General features: G+C 39.8%; 1 protein-coding gene and 2 pseudogenes across 3 annotated transcripts in view; all 3 read right to left on the bottom strand.

Annotated features, from left to right (window-relative positions):
- ACAP2 (ArfGAP with coiled-coil, ankyrin repeat and PH domains 2) overlaps positions 1 to 19539 on the bottom strand; it is a 162508-nt gene that overhangs the window by 115429 nt on the left and 27540 nt on the right. The gene's annotated exons all lie outside the window — the stretch shown is intronic.
- Positions 2741 to 3736, bottom strand: LOC119043255 (ferritin light chain-like; annotated as a pseudogene).
- LOC119043254 (fructose-bisphosphate aldolase A-like) lies at positions 12912 to 15844 on the bottom strand (annotated as a pseudogene).

The raw sequence follows: 19539 nt of genomic DNA, 5'->3' as shown, positions 1-19539 counted from the left end.
TGTTTCTGTGTATAGACAGAGCTGCTACATTTCCCTGTCTTGGCAGTGTGGCCTAATGTAGTAGGTATCCTTCAGGGTCCAGTGGCACAGCCTACCCTATCACCCAAGCTAGGTAACTCAAGGTGCACCCTTCATGTGGGCTGAGTACACTCTCCTCTTGTAGTTGAGCGTTGGTTGCTGTTGGCAGATCAATGGGAGGGATTTATCCAGGCCAGTGAGGTGCAAGGACCGGTGGTGACCACTGACCACTAACTTCCACCCTCCATGGGTAGGGTGGTGGTTCTCCCACGTGGTCTGTAGCTGTCTGCTGAGTTCCAGGCTCTGGGGCTTTCCATTTGATACTAGGTTGTCTGTGTTCCTCCTGAGGCCACCCTGAATGAGATACAAAGCAATCTGTAGATAGCTGCTACTTGTGCCGGGGGAGGTTCCCAGACAAAGCCAGGTTGTGAACCTAGGCTGGCTATTGTTTGTGCTGGGTCTGGGACCACTTAGCAGGAGATACAAGAGCTGGGTGTTCCCAGAAGTCAGCTGTTGCTTGTTTGAGAGAATTTAGGAAGTTGTGAAGCATAAGCCAAGACCAGACACATTCATTTGGAAAAGCCACTGTTAACAGCTTGGGTGGGCCAATAAATTGGGTGGAGCAGAGCCTCAGGTAATCTCCAGGGCAGAGCAATCAGTGTTAGCCAGGTTGATGGAGTCTCGGATATGGCATCCACCTGTCTGTTCTGTGGCTCCATGTGGGGGAGGTTTCAGAAAAGGGACAATGGCTTCTGCCCACCTTTCTGTCTGGGAGAAAGCTGTCCCCCAGCCTTTGCCTTGATGCCAGACCCTTCACTTCCTTCCTGTATGCCACTGGTGGCTTTCAAGCTTCTACCCTGTTGTTGGAGCTCAGAGGGAGTAAGTCTGAATTCTGTATGTGGATTCTTTAAGAGTTATTCTCAGGAATTCAGTTCATTTTGCTCAAGGTTCATTCTCAGGAAGTCTGAGGCAAAATCTCTATTGCCACTTATAAGATTAAACACAATCTAACTTCAAATACAATGACTGCTAATCTAGCTCTAACTCTCCATGAGACAAGGTACAGTAGACCAAGAGGTGTGCTTTCTTGTCTTTATTTAAAATTAGGGTTAATTAGAGTCCAACTCTATGACTCACTGTATATAGCTATAGTTACTATTACTCTTTGCTGATAAATTCTCAAAATTAAAAGCAACACATATACACACGACAAAGTGCTTCAAAATCATTTAATTAACTGTTTAAGGATGGATCATAATTCTGTCCCACAAACTTATCAGTCATGCCTTTCAGTGGTAAACAAAACTGTCTTGAAAACTATGTTATCTGTGTTTGAATAATCTAACTGCAGTAACCTTAAATGCAAACATATTACCTATATTGCTGAGGAGCCAAGAACCTTTGTACTTCAAATTATTTTCTATCAGCAAGTGCTCATCCTCCTATTTAACCATCCTTACACTCTAAAGTAAATTGTGCAACTTAAGATACTGTACAACTTTGGCAATATGCATGTTTAAACTGAGCATTTATTCACATTCCACAGTTCATCACTAGATCTAATCCACTTATTTACAGTGGCTAAAAAAGAGCTACAGATATACGAATGCTCATTAAACACTTGATCTATGTAGCATCTTAGTTGCACATTTCTGATGATACCTAATACTACCAACAACAACAAAAACCCAGGAAACTATTCTAGGACATCAGGTGACTTAACTGAGAGAACCAAATAAATCACTATGTATAATGATGACATATTTATCTTCATAAAACTCCTAATGTGATATTTTCAAGTAACAGAAACTAAGATACCATAAAGTACAAAATATGTTGTTTAACACAATTCAAGGGGGATGAAACATAAAATACTATTTAAACTTTTTTCTTTCTTTCTTTTTCTTTTTCTGTTTAAAGTGAAAGAGGGTTTAATAGTGATGCAGTGAGACAGAGAGTAAGCTGCTCCAGACAGAGCAGCCACTTACACTCCTGTAGACCTGTAGATTGGCTTAAATCTTATCTGCCCTATGGTAGGACCTGTAGCATATCTAAATCTGTGTTGAACAACCCATCTTACAAAAGGATTCTGTTGGAGTCTCAAAATAACTGCTGACATGTCTATTTTGATTTGTCTTTTGTTTAATGCCTTTGGAATGGAGATATATAGAAGACATACACTAAAATCTAGAACATATAAAGATGACAGAAAGAAAGGCTCCTGTAATAGTAACGATATTATTACTCCATAATACATAAAGGTGTATTACACCACACATCTACCTCTGAAAAAAAGGAGAAAATTATGACATATGTTACAACATGGATGAACCTCAGAGACATTACGCTAAGTGAAATAAACCACTCACAAAATGACAAATACTGTATGGTTCTCCTTACATGAGATACTTAGAGTAGTTGCAATCAGAGACAAAAAGTGAAATGGTGGTTGCTAGGGGCTGGAGGGAAAGATGTTAATGTGTAATGGATACATAGTTTAACTTTGGCATGATGAAAACAGATCTGCTGATGAATGTTGGTAAAAGTTGCATAAAAATATGAATGTACCTAGTATCACTGAACCGTACTCTTAAAATGGTTACGATAATACATTTTATGTTATATGTAATTACCACCTAAAAGATGGAAAATAAATTAAAAGAAGGAATTTTGTTATACCAAAAGACAGCATCCACTATTTATTTAGCTATTTCTCTGGTAATCTCTAATTTTTAGTCTTTTTCCACTGGCATGTTCCTAATACTGATCAATTTCAGACAAATTTTAAGTCAAATGATGAAAACATTTACAGATAATTAATATAATTCTATTGCACTCAAATTCAGTCAGGTGTCAATTTTTTTTTCTGTAAAAGCGTTATTGTTTCCATTTGGTCCACAGCATGGGATAGGGATCCAGAGTGGTTAAGAGGCTGCTTAGTGGTTGCAGGGAGAGTCTCAGGCAGAAGCCAGATACCAGGGAGATGCAGAGGAGCCCCTCATAGGTCTCTGAGTTCTAAGGGCTCCTGATCCTGCTTGAAGGTGAGCCTCTTGAAGAGATACTTGCCCAGCCTGGGGTCTGACCAGCCTGTGGAGACTAGTCAGGTGGTCACTCATCTTCTTGATGAGTTTCACCTCCTCATCCAGGAAGTAGTTCTCCAGAACATCACAGAGATGAGGGCCTGTGTGGGCAGAACCCAAGGCATGCAGTTCCAAAAGGGTCTGGCTCAGGTTATTCTCCATGACTGTGGCGGCCTCCATGGCATCCTGAGTTTTACCCCACTCATCTTGGGAAGGCTCCTGCCAAGCCCTGGATGAGGTCAAAGCCACTACATTGATTTTGCATCTTCAAGAGAATGGAAGAAATGGTCCATGCCATCCAGAGCCTCATCCTGGTGGTCAAAATAGAAACCCAGAGAGAGGTAGATGTAGGAGGTTGGAAGATGCCCATTAACTAGGTAGCTGATGGCAGGCTCCGCCTTGGTGGAGTATTTCTGACCAATCTGGGAGCCCATGGTTGTCTGCAAAATAAGGACTTATGTTCAAATAATGGTGTTAGATAGTCTTCAGAGGTAGAGGTGGCTGAGATAGTTCCAAAAGTGGTGATTGGAAGAGGTTGGAAAGTGGCTGGAGCTTGGAAGAAGGGGCATCTCTGCGTCTGTTCTGTCCGAACACTATTGAAACAAGAGACAGATCCAGGACCCTGGACCCTGCCTCAAAATTTTTTCTAAAGTGGGTCTTGATGAAGATAACAGATTATATCACATACTACATAGATCTACTGATCAACAACTTAAGCATCTATTCTTGGCTTAAAAATAAGAATTAGCATATTCTACAATTAGCATAACTTGTTGCTCAGAATGTAAAATTTAAAATCCTGAGTTGTTCATAATGAGTGTATTTTATGCCCTTTTGAGCTAAAAGCAGTCTTTGTAAAATCAATCTTAGAAATAATAACATATTAAGATAATTGCCTTGGAAATCAGCAGTAATTTTTAAAATAGTTTGTATATATATTTTTAAATATATTTTATTAATTATGCCATTACAGTTGTTCTATTCCCCCCTTCATTCCCCTCTACCCTGCACACCCCTCCCCCACCATTCCCCCCTTTAGTTTATGTCCATGTGTCTCAAATTCTTTAGATTCTATACTTCCCATACTATTCTTGTCCTCCCCCCTATCTATTTTCTACCTGCCATTTATGCTACTTATTTTCTGTACCTTCTGCCCCCTTCTCCTTCTTCCACTCCCCTGTTGCTAACCCTCCATGTGATCTCCATTTCTATGGTTCTGCTCCTGATCTAGCTATCCTCTTAGTTTGCTTTTGTTTTAGGTGTGGTTGTTAATAACTGTGAGTTTGCTGTCCTTTGACTGTTCATCTTTTTTATCTTCTTTTTCTTAGGTAAGTCTCTTTAACATTTCATAGAATAAGGGCTTGGTGATGATGAGCTCCTTGAATTTGATCTTATCTGAGAAGCACTTTATCTGCCCTTCCATTCTAAATGAAAGCTTTGCTGGATAGAGCAATCTTGGATGTAGGTCTTTAGATTTCATTACTAGGAATACTTCTTTCCAGCCCCTTCTTGCCTGTAAGGTCTCTTGAGAAATCTGCTGACAGTCTGATGGGAACTCCTTTGTAGGTGACTGTCCCCTTAGCTCTTGCTGCTTCTAGGATTCTCTCCTTTATTTTAATCTTGGCTAATGTAATGATGATGTGCCTTGGTGTGTTCCTTCTTGGGTCCAACTTCTTTGGGACTCTCTGAGCTTCCTGGATTTCCTGAAAGTCTATTTCCTTCGCCAGAACGGGGAAGTTCTCTTTTATTATTTGTTCAGATAAGGTTTCCACTCGTGACTGTTCCTCTTCCCCTTCTGGTAACCCTATAATTCAAATGTTGGAACATTTAAAGATGTCCTGGAGGTTCCTAAGCCTCTCCTCATTTTTTTCAATTCTTGTTTCTTCATCCTTTTCTGTTTGGTCATTTTTTTCTTCCTTCTGGTCCACTCCTTTGATTTGAGTCCTAGTTTCCTTTCTATTACTATTGGTTTCCTGTGTATTTCCCTCCATTTCAATTGGTTTAGCCTTCATATGTTCCTCTAATTTGTGACTAAAATCAACCAGTTCTGTTAGCATCCTGATCATCAGTGTTTTGAACTGTGTATCTGAAAGTTTGGCTATTTCTTCATCACTTAGATTTATTGGCTCAGGGGCTCTGAGTTGTTCTTCAGCCATGTTTTGATCTGTTCGTGCCTGTTACGTATGAGGAGAAGAGCCTTAGTTGTTCACCAGGGCGGGGCCACCCAGGTCGCAGGTTTGTGGGGGCGGGGTCAGAGAGGGACAATGGCGGTTCCTCTGCAGCTTCCTGCCACTGGGGCCTGCACGGTCTGTCTCACCACTCGCTCCTTCACCGGTTTATCTGCACGCGAATGTGTGACTGCAATCAGCCCTCAGTGGGTCCACCACCTTACACCCTCAGTGGGTCTGCCTGCTTCTCCACACCTGGGACCACACTGCTGCTGGCGCACCTGGGTCGAGCGCCCGGGTCAGTCTGGTGGATCTTTCCTGCCCGACCCCACTCTGCTGCTGGCTCTGCCCCTCTTACCAGTTTGACTGAAGGGTTCATTGTTGTCAGACTTCCGTGTAGTTCAATTTTCTGTGGTTTGGCTGCATTTTTGTTGCTAAAACTTTGTTGTTTTTAAACTTGGTTGTGTGAGAAGGTGCAGTGCTTCCATCTATGCCTCCATCTTGGTGGAAGTCCTTAAAATAGTTTGTATATTAAAATATAAGCCATGACTTTTATTAATTCAACAATTTTTTTTTAGCATTTTAGCATTTTTGGACACTATACAAGAGACTTGGTATATAGTAGTAAATAAATAAGTCTGCTCTCAAAAAACAAATACACAAATGTATATGTACATCTATATGTGTATAAATGTATAAATGTATGTATATGTAAATAAGCAGACTTAAACTACCTGATCTCAGGTAGTTTAAGCACTTTAAAAAAAACAGGGTAAGAGAATACACAGTGATTAAAGAGAGTTTAATTTTAAGAATAATATTCATGGTTGAAACATACTAATGAATAGAAAAAGTGCTTCAGCAATACAGCTAAGAAAATAGTTGAATAAATATGATTTATGTTATATTCAATAGAAGGAAGTTTCACATGCACATTTAAATGCAGACCTTAAAGCACTCAACCTTTGTTCTTTCTATAACTGGTTGTAGATGGAAGTATTTGTTGATTTAAAATTTTATTAACTCTTCCTTATTTTATTTGGTGGGCTATTCCACAATCTTGATTTATGTTAGGGCAAAAATCAATTAATTTAAAAACTATAACCCATAAACAAAAATCCCTCATATTTATTTTAAAGTGAACATTGCTTAAGAGAATTAAAACCAAGACAGACTAGGAGAAAATATTTATAAAATATTTATCTGATAAAGGACTGTTATTCAAAATACACCAAGAACTCTCAAAACTCAACGAGAGTTTAAGACCTTAAAACACATCTTGCCAAAGAAGATATACAGATGGCAAATAAACAGATGAAAAGAAGCTCTACATCATATGTCAAAACAGAAATGCAAATTAAAACAATATTAAGATACACTGCATACCCATTAGAATGACCAAATTCCAGAATACTGACAACACCAAGCATTGGTGAGAATGTGGAGCAACACTGTGGAGTGAATTCAAACTGGCGCAGTCACTTTGGAAAACACTTTGGAAGTTTCTTATAAAACTAAACAATACTCTGCACATACAACCCAGTAATTGTGTTCCTCAGTTATTTACCCCAATAAGTTGAAAACATGTCCATATAAAAACCTGTACAGGGATATATATAGCAGTTTTATTCATAACTGCCAGAACCTGGAAGCAAACAAGATGTTTTTACAAAGTGAATAGGTAAATAAGTTTTACCAAACAACAGAATATCATTCAATACTAATAAGAAATGAGGAAATGTGTGGGTGCCTTTTGAGCATCCCCTAGTGGGGGCCCACAACCCAGGCATGTGCCCTTACGGGGAATTGAACCAGCGACCCTTTGATTTGCAGGCCAGTGATGAGCCACACTAGCCAGGGCAGAAATGAGTTACTGAGCCATGAAAAAACACATAAGAAACTTACATACATATTACCAAGTGAAATAAGACTATCTGAAAAAAACAACGTATTGTATGATTTCAAGTATATAACAACACTCTATAAAAGGCAAAATATGAAAACATTGAAAAGATCAGTGGTTGCCAAAAATTAAGGGGGAGCAGGGGATGAATTACCAGAGCACAGAGGATTTTAGGGCTGTGAATCTATCACGTATATCACTACAGTGGTGAGTGCGTGTCATTATGCATTTGTCAAAACCTAGAGAATGTACACATCAAGAGTGAACTCTACATAAATGATGAACTTTGGGTCATAATGATGAGTCAAAATAGGTTCATTGATTATAACAAAGGTACCACTTAGTGTTTGATGTAAACAGTGTGGGAAGTTGAAGTGTGTGGGAACGGGGAGAATACAGGTATTCTCTACTCTTTTTGCTCAAGTTTTCTGTGAACTTAAAGCTACTCTTAAAAACAGAGTATATTTAAGAAAAAACAAACTTGCTGATGTCTGTATCAAGAGCATTTATAATTTTTAAATAGTTTCAAATGTATGTCCAATATTATTGATCTAATAGAGTTTTTATGTGTAAAAGATAAAAATAGCTTTCTTTTTTAAGGAAAACAAGATCCATATAAATATATGTGCAAAATGGTAAGTGTATTTTATGAAGCAATAAATTTTAAAAGTCTCAAGTCACAGAAGGTAAAGTTTTAAGGTGGAGAAAAATAAGAAGCATAAAAATGTGACAACAAACCACAAGTTGGAAGGAGAGATTTTCATTGAGAAAGAATTAGTACATCTGCACAAAATTCTACAAATTAAAATGAAAGAACAAAGAGACTAACATAAAGTAAGGAGGAAATATGAACAGGCAACTTATAGAAGAGGAAATATGGATAGACTATTAACAAGAAAAGATGTTCAAATTCACTAGCAATTAAGAAACAAATTTAAAATCACAAGCTACCATTTCATAACCATTAGATTGACAAAAATTATAAAGTCTGAAATGTCAAATTTAGGAAAGGATATGAAACATAGGAGAGAATATTTGAAACGTAGAGTCTCATACATAGGTAGTGGGGAGCATATGTTTAAATAACCTCTTTGTAAAGCAATTTGGCCCTGAGTGGTATGGCTCAGTGAACTGAGGACCAGCCCGCAAACCAAAAACTTACTGGTTTGATTCCCAGTTGGGACACATGCCTGGGTTGCAGGCCAGGTCTCTAGTTGTGGGCCTGTGAGAAGCAAGTGATCGATGTATTGACTATCTCTATGTATCTCCCACACACTGATGCTTCTCTCCCTCTTTTTCTCCCTCCTTTCCCCTCTCCCTAAAAATAAATAAATAAATAAATAAATAAATAAATAAATAAATAAATAAATATTTTAAAATAAAGCAATTCAGCAATATCTGAAGGTCCACATACCCTTCCATCTGATAGTTCTACTTCCTAGTTGTTACATATATGTTGACACACACGGGAATTTCCTAATGTTATGAACGTAGTAGCATTGATAAAAACAGGAAACAAATTCAATGTCAATCAACAGAAGAAAGGCTAACTATCATAAAGTGTTTCCTTACAATGGATTTCTAAATGCCATGAAAATAACATGCATCAATTAGGTTGAATTTCACATATATAACACTAGAAGACATGTCAAACAAAAACACTTCCGGATAGCCTGTTATTTGACAAGTAGCTCTTTCTGCATAATCTTAACATGTATGTCATAAAATATGAAAGGAAATGATCCCAACTTATAAGCCTATTTACCAATTTGAAATAAATATAAAGATCTTAAATCTTAAATCTCCAGCCCATCTCTTTCTCAGTTTCGGGTTGCCTACTGAAAACATCTGCCTGAATGGACCACGCATAATTCAAAAACTAGGCATTATCTTTACCAAATCTGCTATTCTCGTCTCAGTGAGTAACAACACTATTCACACAGCAGATCAAGATAAATCTGGACAGCTCTGGCTGGTGTGGTTCAGTTGGTTGGAGCATCACTTTGTAATTGAAAGGTTGCAGGTTTGATTCTTGATCAGGTCATATACCTAGGTTGCAGGTCTGGTCCCAGGTCTGGGTGCATGTGATTCCCCAGTCCAAGCATGCATGGGAGGCAACCAATCAATGCTTCTGTCTGACATCAATATTTCTCTCTCTCCGAAAAGTATGAAAAAAAATGTCTTTGGGTATATATTAAAAAAAGAAGATGATGATAAATCTGGACAGCATCCTGGACTCCTTCTCCCCCATCCCTCATATCCAAGCAAACACAATGTCCCATACCATTTTACCTTCTAAATACTTAAACGCTATATCCAACTTCTATCTCTAGAGCAGACTAGTAGAGCAGTCCATCTACTACTAGAGCAGACTATCATTTCCTCTCAGCTGAATTGCAGCAACCACCTTCTAGAGGACTCTTCCCACACCAGTGAAGTTAATTACATCAACACACTGCATTGAAAATGTTCTTTAACAAGCAAAAATATTAGGCCGGCCAAAAAGTTCATTTAGTTTTTCCTTCATTTGGCTCCAGTAGCACTTCGTTGTCTTTAATTTCATTCAAAACAATTTGTTACATTGTGTTGTGACAGCTGTTATATCACTGTGCATTTAAAAAAATTTTTAACAAGGAGATTTCAGTTCACAAAAAAAAAAAAAGAAAGAGAACAATTATGTTTACTTCCTTCCCTAAAATTTATGAACAATAATAGTCAAGATAGTGGCACAGCTATATACAGCTCGCCTTCTCACAAAACCACAGCAAGATTACAACTAAACTATAGCTCAACCATCATCCAGACCCATCAAAAATAGAGAAGAATAAAAATCCAAAAACTATGGAATTAGAGAATCCACATATCCAGACTGGTAGGAGGAGTAAAGACACAGAACAGGCTGATTCCATACCCGCATCTGGTGGAAAAATTCAGGAGGGGTATCTCAGGAGCAAGGAGTCCCAACACCACACCAGCCCCTCCCACCATCCCCTGGCCCAGGATTCCAGGGCCAGGAAGATAAGTCCCCACAACTTCAGGCTGCAAAAACCAGTGGGGAATGAGTTGGTGGAAGAAAATTCTAGAATCCCAAGCAGTTCCTCTTAATGAACCCCCACAGGATTTACTCAGATTCACTCACTCTAAGTTCCAGTACCAAGAAGTGGCTTGAAAAGCACTAGTGGCATACAGGAAGGAAGTGAAGGGTCTGGCATCATGGCAAAGGCTGGGGGACAGACAGTTTTCCCCCAGATTGAAAAAAGGACAGAGGCCACTGTCCCTTTTCTGAACCCTCCTGCCATAAAGCCACAGAACCCACAGGTGGGCGACATATCGGAGACTTCATCAACACTGTTTGTCCCGCAGTAGAGATCAAGTGATACTCTACTCCATCCAAATTATGGGCCCACCCAAGCTGTTAACAGTGGCTTTTCCACATGAATGGCTGGTCTTGGCTCATGCTTCACAACTTCCTAAATTCTCTCAAAAAAGCATTAGCTAACCTCAGCCAGCCCTAATCCCTGGTACCACTTACTAACTGATCCCAAACCTGACACTAGCAGCAGCCAGCCTAGGTTCACAGCTTGGCTTCACCTGGGAACCTCCAAGCCCTGCACAAATAGAAGCCATCTGCAGAATATTTTGTAGCTCATGCAGGGTACCCCCGGAAAAACACAGGTGGAGACTGACCTTACCCTGCACCAACTGGGAAACTCCAGAGCCTCATATTCAGCAGACAGCTACAGACCACACAGGAGCACTACTACCCTGCCCTGCATAGCTGATCATCCATGGAGGATAGAAGTTAGTGGTCAGTGATCAGAGCCAGTCCTTGAATCTGACTGGCATGGAAAAACCCCTCCATTGACCAGCCAAGAGCAATCAAGGCTCAACTACTAGAGAAGGAATTACTCAGCCCACACAAAGGATGCACCTTAAATACACAGCTTGTGTGATAGAGGAGGCTGTACCACAGGACTTTACAGGACACCTACTACATTAGGCCACTCTACCAAGACAGGGATTCATAGCAGCTCTACCTAATACACAGAAACAAACACAGGGAGGCTGCCAAAATGAGGAAATAAGAAACACAGCCCAAATCAAAAAGCAGGTCAAAATTCCAGCAAAAGAACTAAATAAAATGGAGATGAGCAATCTGTCAGCTGCAGAGTACAAAACACTGGTTATAAGGATGCTCAAGGAATTTAGTGAGGACCTAATAACATTAAATAGAGCTAGTCAGAAACAAAGGATACACTAATTGAAACAAGAACAATTTACAGGGAAACAACAGAAGACAGGATGAAGCCAATAATCAAATTAATGATTTACAATATAAGGAAGCAAAAAAACAACCAGTCAGAACAACAACAAGAAAGAGAATCCCCAAAATATGAGGATAGTATAAGCAGCCTCCGGGGCAACTTCAAATGTTCCAACATTCACATCACAGCGGTGTCAGAAGAAGAAAAAAAGAGCAAGAAACTGGAAATCTACTTGAAAAAATAATGTAAGAAAACTTCCCTAATTTGGTGAAGGAAATAGACATCAAGTCCAGGAAGCACAGAGAGTCCCAAACAAGGTGGCTGCAAAGAAGCCCACTTCAACACACATCATAATTAAAATGTCAAAGGTTAAAGATAAAGAGAGAATCTTAAAAGCAGCAAGAAAAAAGAAGTTAATTACCTATGGGAAATTCCCATAAGATTGTCAGCTGATTTCTCAAAATAAACTTTGCAAGCTAGAAAGGATTTGCAAGAAATATCCAAAGTTACAAAAAGCGGGGACCCACAGCCAAGATTGCTCTACCCTGCAAAGCTATCATTTAGAATACAAGGGCAGATAAAGAACTTCCCAGACAAGAAAAAACTAGAGTTTGTTGTCACCAAACCATTATTATTTGAAATGTTAAAGGGACTTTAAGAAAAAAAAGATAAAAACTATGAATAAAATGATAACAAATACACATCAACAGTTGAATCTAAAAAACAAACTAAGCAAACAAGAAGAACATAGACAGCATCATGGATATGGAGAGCATTCTAATGGTTGCCAGATGGGAGGAGGGTTCAGGGTAAGAGCTGAAGAGGTGAAAGGATTAAAAATTACAGTTGGCCCTTGGCTGGTGAGGCTCAGTGGATTGAGCGTGGGCCTGCAAACCAAAGGATCGCCAGTTCAATGCCCAGTCAGGGTATGCACCTGGGTTGTGGACCAAATGCCCAGTAGGGGGCACGTGAGAGGCAACCACACATTGATGCTTCTCTCCCTCTCTTTCTCCCTCCCTTCCACTCTGTCTAAAAATAAAACAATAAAATCTTAAAAGAAGAAAAAAAGACTACAATTGGGTAGTAACAGAATAGCCATGGGATGTAAGTACAGTATAGGAAATGGAGTAGCCAACAAATGTATACACAATACCCACGAACCTAAACAATGATGGGGGGATTGCCTGAAGGAGTAGGTGGTGCTGGGTGATAGAGGACATACAGGGAAAAGTAAGAATAGCTGTAATAATAGCATGATCAATAAAATATAATTAAAATTAAAAAGTCAAAAAATGATTAAAACTATAAACAATAAAATGGCAAAAAATACATATCTATCAACAATTGAATCTTAAAAACTCAAACAAGAACAGAGACATAATCATGGATACAAAGCATGTTTTGATGGTTGCTGGGTGAGAGAGGGGTGTGGGGGAATGTGGAAAGTGGTGGGGGAATGTGGAAAGTGGTGAGGGAATTAAGAAGTAGAAATAGGTAGTTACAGACTAGCCTTGGGGATGTAAAGTACAGTATAAGAAATGGAGTAGCCATAGAACTTATACCCATGGACATGAACAACGGTATGGGGATTGCCTGAGGGTGGAGGTGTGCAAAGGGGGAAAATTGGGATAACTGAAATAATGTAATAAAATATAAATTTAAAAAGTTTTAATAACAATTATTATAGGAAATTCCACCCATTATGAAACTAGGGAATAGCTAGAGTCCCCACACCATCAATAAAAATATATGTCCAATATCAGAAGATAAGGACAAAGTGAAAAGTGGAGCTCCCACAATTTCACTAATCTCAAGCAAAGTACACTTTTAATTAAATCAGAGTTCAGAAAAGTTCTATTAATAGCACAGATAACATGATATGCAGACACAGTCTCAGTCTTAGCTGAGGTTCCAAGGCTTGTCTGCCAACTACTTATACAATGCAAAATGAAGTACTGAAGCACATGGACAAAATCTGCAACGAAGTTTTTACAATACTTAGCTGATTACCCACCTATGAGTATTTTTTTGAAGGGTGGAGGTGAAGAGGGCTTTGATCTAAAGATATGGAAATTGTTGGGATAAGGAATTTCTTTAGAGAGACTTCTCAATAAACTTTAGTCAAAGAGGGTGGATTGGTGCTTTAACCTCACCTCTACTAGTAAGGAAAGGGTTTCAAGGATATCATTCTGTAAACTTGGTATCTGTCTTTTGGAGAGTAGAGACTCTATGGAATGGTTATCTGACTTCTAACCTGAGAAATCTGAAGACTAGCATTTGACTGAAGTAATCCACAACAGAACAGAAGACTGTAATTACAAAGTAGCTGTACTGTCACTGGTGGCTTACCAAGGTCTTTCCCATTTAAAAAATGTGAGCCACTTTAGAGTTGTCTTGGGCTTCTTTTAGAACCTGGAATTAGCAGACTTCTGCAGAAAGAGGCTGAAAATGTGCCCCAGGTGCCAAAGGACTGACAGAACAACTGGCCCAAACAAGAAGCATTTGTTTTTGACAAAAGAAAAGCAGTTAGAGATTCCCACTGATGGAGGCTGGGGAGTAATAATAATGGAAGTCTAACACACTCTCTAGGTGTTTTTTTTTTTTAATGCCTTTATTGGAGTATAACTGACAGACAATAAACTGCACACAATTTGATCAGTTTTACAATGTATACACCCATGAAGCCATCAACACAATCAAGATGACAAACATCTATCATGCCCCTTTGTAATCTCTGCCTCTGTCCTCCCGCCTCCCCAGGTACTTTCTTGTCACTATACTTTAAACTTTCAAGAATTGTATATAAATGGATTAGCATGTATTCCTTTTGATCTGGGTTCTTTATTCAGCATACTTATTTTAAAATTCATCTGTGTTGTAGCATGTATCAATACTTCATTCCTTTTATTATTGACTTAGAACTTTCAAGAAGATACCAGTTACTTTATCATCTCACTGATGGACATTTGGGTTGTGTCCAGTGTTCAACTATTAACAAATAAAGCTGCTATAAACACTCATGTACAAATCTCCTTACAGACATATGCTTTTTTTCTCATGGTAATTACCTAGGAGTGAAATGGCTATACAATATGGTAGGTGTATGTTTAACTATTTTTTCCCTCCTCCTTAAATAGTCGTTTATTGGCAGTGGGCTGGAAGAAGCACCAAACTTAGCATATATAGACAATAGCATACACCAATGTCACAAGGGAGACAAGAGTAGGAAAGAACAGCCTGGAGCCACTAATGAGATCAGCTCTTCAATAGTGAATGTGGGAGGGGGCAGGGCCTGGAGTGTTGAGGGGGCAGTCTTAGAAAACCTCTGCTTAGTAGGCATGGTTGGAGATGAAGAGGGATTCGCTGTCTGCAGCCCTGGCCTGACCACTTGGGGTGTACTTTCCTTGGCAGGCGAGGCTGCTGGCCAGTGCTCATTTGACATATTCCTCCTGGGCAGCCTTCACGTTTTCCTTCCCCCACCAGGCCTTTAGGGCAGAGGCCTGCAGGTCTTGGACAAGGTCAGTGCCCATGGCTTCAGCAGGAGGCACTTGTTGATTGTACTGAGGTAGACAGATGCCTCCTCACTCTGACCTCCAGATAGGAAGGTGATCCCAGGGATAGCAAAGGGCACTGTGCAATGTAGGGCACTGACAGTTGCCATGGCAATCTCCTCATCAGAAAATTTCTGGGTACAGGTACGGCCTGGGGTGACCATATAGGGCTTCAGCAAGGTGCCTTCCAGATAGATGTAGTGGTTACTCAGAGCCTTATAAACAACAGCCAGCACCTTTTCAGTTATGTACTGACAGCACTGCAAGTCATGGTCTACAGCTGGGAGGATCTCAGGCTCCACAATGGGCACAGTGCCATTCTGCTGGCAAGTGCAGGCATATTGGGCCAGAACATTGGTGTTTTCCATGATGGTGAGGGCTGAGGGGGTGTGTTTCCCAATCTTCAGCACACAGCAACACTTGGCAAAGTCAGCTTCATCCTTCTCGTGTTGGGCACAGCACTCTGACAGCCCATTCAGCCGTTGGGTAGTAATCTCCCCATTTGTTCCTGCCAGGGGCACCATGCCGTTATCTACCTTGATGCCCACAACACCACCCTTGGATTTGATAACTTGGGGGAAGGGACGCCCATCATCTGTCTTCTGATACAGTAGCTCATTGAAGAGGATGACACTCCCAATGTAGGAATTTGTGCAGTCATCTTCAGTGAGCAGCAGTTGGCAGCAGAAGTGCTGGTTCTCCTTGGTGTTCTCAGTGCCAATGGACCACTTGGTAATGCTCCCAGTGGACTCATATGGAGCCAGGATGCCCTTGCCTGGAGCCACAATGCACTGAGCAATGTTAGCTCCTTCTTTTGCTCCTGAGTCAGTGCTAGGTATTGGTAGGGCATGGTGCCAGTCAGTTCCTGGCACAGGAAAGGGGCAGGTCTGCATAGTGCAGTGGTAGAGAGCTGCAAGGTGGCAAGTCTGTTTAACTTTTTAAAGAAAGTACTAAAGTGTTTTTCAAAGTGTTCTTGCCATTTTACACAATCCACTGGTGGTGTATGAGGATTCTAGTTGCTCCACATACTTGCCAGTACTCAGTACAGTCAGTCTGTGTCATTTTACTAGGTTTGTAGCAGTACTGCAATGTGATTTTTATTTGTATTTCCCAAATGACTGAAAAAATTGAGCATATTTTCATATGATTATTTCCTGTTCATACATCTTTAGCTAGTCCTGAGAGAAGAAGGCAGGCTTCTGGAAGGTGCTGACAATAACACTAAGACAGAAAGGATGAATAAGAGTAAGCTAGGAAAAGGGAGTAGAGAAAGCCTTCAAGATAAAGGGAACAAACAGCCTGTTCAAAGCCTAGAGGCAAGAGGGATTATGTGTTTAAGAAACTCAAATAAGACCTAAGGAAACTAGAAATCCACTTATATACAGCATATCTCCAAATTCTTACATGTTGGCAACTTTTTAATCAATGTTAAATTTTTAATATTATGTAGGCCAACACAATGCATGGCAAGCAATGCACACCTATAGGCTAATAAACAACACCATGTTAGCCAGTTTGTAAACTTTGATGGAGAGAACCTTATAAAATAAGATCATCACTACAATTGATCCAATATGAAGACATATAGCTATCAACTAAGATTTATACCCTGCAAACAAAAGTATATACTCCTATTTAAACATTGATGGACCATTTTCAAAAATTGATTTATTAATCCACAAGAAAATGTGTGTTTCATAAAGCAGAAATATAACCAATCACCTTCTTGGTTACTAATCACAATGTAATGAAATTAAAAATAGAACAATAACAACAGCAACAAAACCCAATCACTTAGGAACTTAAAAAATTTTCTCCTGAACAGTGTTAAGTGAAAACAAAACCACACAGTAAAAATACATGCTAAATAATGATAAAAACATTTCACATCAAAATTGTTTAACTCTGTTAAAGAGAAAGCCATAGGTTCATACTGACATCACTGATACTAAAAGCCCATGATACCAAACCTAGATTTTGTAGAAGTTTAGAATAGACTTCCCCAAGAAGTGCCACTTTGGGATGTGAATTACTTTGAGCTGAAGGTAATCAAGACCCTGCAGGCTCAGAAGAAACCTCTCCCTTAAGAAATATCAATTAGGGGCCTTGCCCACAATAAGAGTTATCACTAGAAACAACTTTTAATGATCTATAGGGCAGGGCAAACTTTTAACTACAGAGTATCTGTTCTTATCACCTTGCAACGCCTCTCTGAAGCACCAAGGTGCCTTATATTACTCTGAACTCAGAATGCCTACCTACCTCATTTTCCCTGTCTCTCAACCACCTTCTGTTATGAAGGGTTCCCATGTGTATCCATGTATTAAACTTGGTTATTTTCTCTTATTAATCTTTCTCAAGTAGATTTAATTATTAGACCAGCTGAAAGAACTTAGGAGGGTAGAGGAAAATTTCTTCTTCCCCCTACAATTTACTGTATTTTGGTGGGTATAATGTGTATTCTTTTGCCAAATTTATGGGGGAAAAATAAGGATACACATTATACATGGGTAGTACTAATTCCATATCTATATAAATGTTTTTAATTCTTATATTTATGATTATCCATTAAAAGCGTAACGCTGAAAAAAAAATAGTGATACCTGCACTCAAAATATTATCCTGGAGTACAACAATCAGTTTGTTGCTAAATATAAATAAATAAGAAAGTGAATTAAAAAATTAAAACTCAAGATTTTTTTCTGAAAGTATGGGCCAAAATCATAGGTGTGCAATATACATGACAGCACTATATGCAGCAAAATACTGTAATACCTGATCTAACTGCAGTTTTAGCCTCTTCCAGAGAGGTAATTTTAATCATTTAATCTGGAATTTTCTGGTCCAGTACCAGTAGTAATCTGTCCTGTGGGCCAACTCCATTTCACTTTACTTCCCACCCCATTTAAAGAATAGGCAATCTGAACTTCTGGGCAAGATGGAGGCATAGGTAGATACACTCTGCTCCTCGCGCAACCAATGAAGGACAATAAATTTAAAAACAAAAAATAACCAGAACTGCTAGAAAGCCAAACTGCATGCATGTCTGACCACCAAGGAGTTAAAGAAGAAACATTCATTCAGACAGATAGAAGGAGTGGAGGCGGGCAGACAGGATGGAGAAGATTCATGGCAAGGCAGTGGCTGGAGAACCTGGGCAGGGAGAGTGGTGGCTGGCGAAGAGGGTAGTCCCACATTTGCATGCTGATAAACCAGGAGTAAGAACTGGGAAACCAGACAGACCCTGCAACCCAGTGTTCCAGTGTGGGCAAATAAAGCCTCAAAACCTCTTACTGAAAAAATCTGTGGGGATTGCAGCAGCAGGAGAAACTCCCAGCTTCACAAAGGAGTTCATTAGAGAGATCCAGAGAATCCTAGAGCGTACACAAAACCACCCACCCAGGAATCAGCACTAGAAGGGCCCAATTTGCTTATTGGTAACCAAGCAAGCAGCACTGCTCCCACTCTGACCCCTCCCCCACATACAGACTTACAATGCAGCCATGTGGATTGCCCCGCCATAGCAAATACCTAAGGCTCCACTCCTTTACTAGTAACAGGCACACGAAGACAAAAAATATGGCCAAAATAAAAGAAGAAATCAAAACTCCAGAAAAACACAACTAAGCAAAGAGATAGCCAACCTATCAGATGAACAATTTAAACAATGGTAGTCAGGATACTCACAGAGTATGGCTGCAAAACAGAGGAGAAAGCGAAGGCTGTGAAAAGTGAAATAAAGGAAAATGTACGGGGAACCAACAGTGAAGGGAAGAAAAACCGGGACTCAATTCAATGGTGTGGAGCAGAAGGAAGAAATAAACATTCAACCAGAACAGAATGAAAAAGCAAGAATTCAAAAAACTGAGGAGCAGCTTAGGAACCTCCAGGACATCTCTAAATGTTCCAACATATGAATCATAGGGGTGCCAGAAGGAGAAGAGGCGAGAATTCGCAAGAAATTTAAAACTTATTTGAAAAAGTAATGAAGGAGAACTTCCCTAATCTGGCAAAGGAAATAGACTTCCAGGAAATCCAGTAAGCTTAGAGAGTCCCAAAGAAGTTGGATCCAAGAAAGCACACACCAAGGCACATCATAATTACATTACCCAAGATGAAAGATAAGGAGAGAATCTTGAAAGCAGCAAGAGAAAAGGAGACAGTCACCTACAAGGGAGTTCCCATAAGACTAACAGCTGACTTCTCAACAGAAACCTTGCAAGCAAGAAGGGGCTGGAAAGAAGTATTCAGTCATGAAAGGCAAGGACCTACATCCAAGATGACTCTCTCCAGCAAAGCTATCATTTGGAATGGAAGGGCAGGTAAAGCACTTACCAGACAAGGTTAAATTAAAGGAGTTCGTCATCACCAAGCCCTTATTATATGAAATATTAAAGGGACTTATCTAATATAGGGAACCATTCTGCATGGCGTGGGGAATGTAACCCAGCCCAGTTCGGAAAACCAATGGACAGTGAGGCCGCACACAGGACCCACACCCAAGGATGATAGGTTCTCCTGTGGGGAATCAGGCCTGCAGTATACCTCGGCTGC

The sequence above is a fragment of the Artibeus jamaicensis genome, unplaced genomic scaffold (assembly GCF_021234435.1).
Source record: "Artibeus jamaicensis isolate MK-2021 breed Jamaican fruit bat unplaced genomic scaffold, CSHL_Jam_final contig_793, whole genome shotgun sequence".
In the NCBI taxonomy this organism is placed as follows: Eukaryota; Metazoa; Chordata; class Mammalia; order Chiroptera; family Phyllostomidae; genus Artibeus; species Artibeus jamaicensis.
Note: the sequence above shows the minus strand (reverse complement) of the source record. Positions and strands in the feature narration are given on the sequence as shown.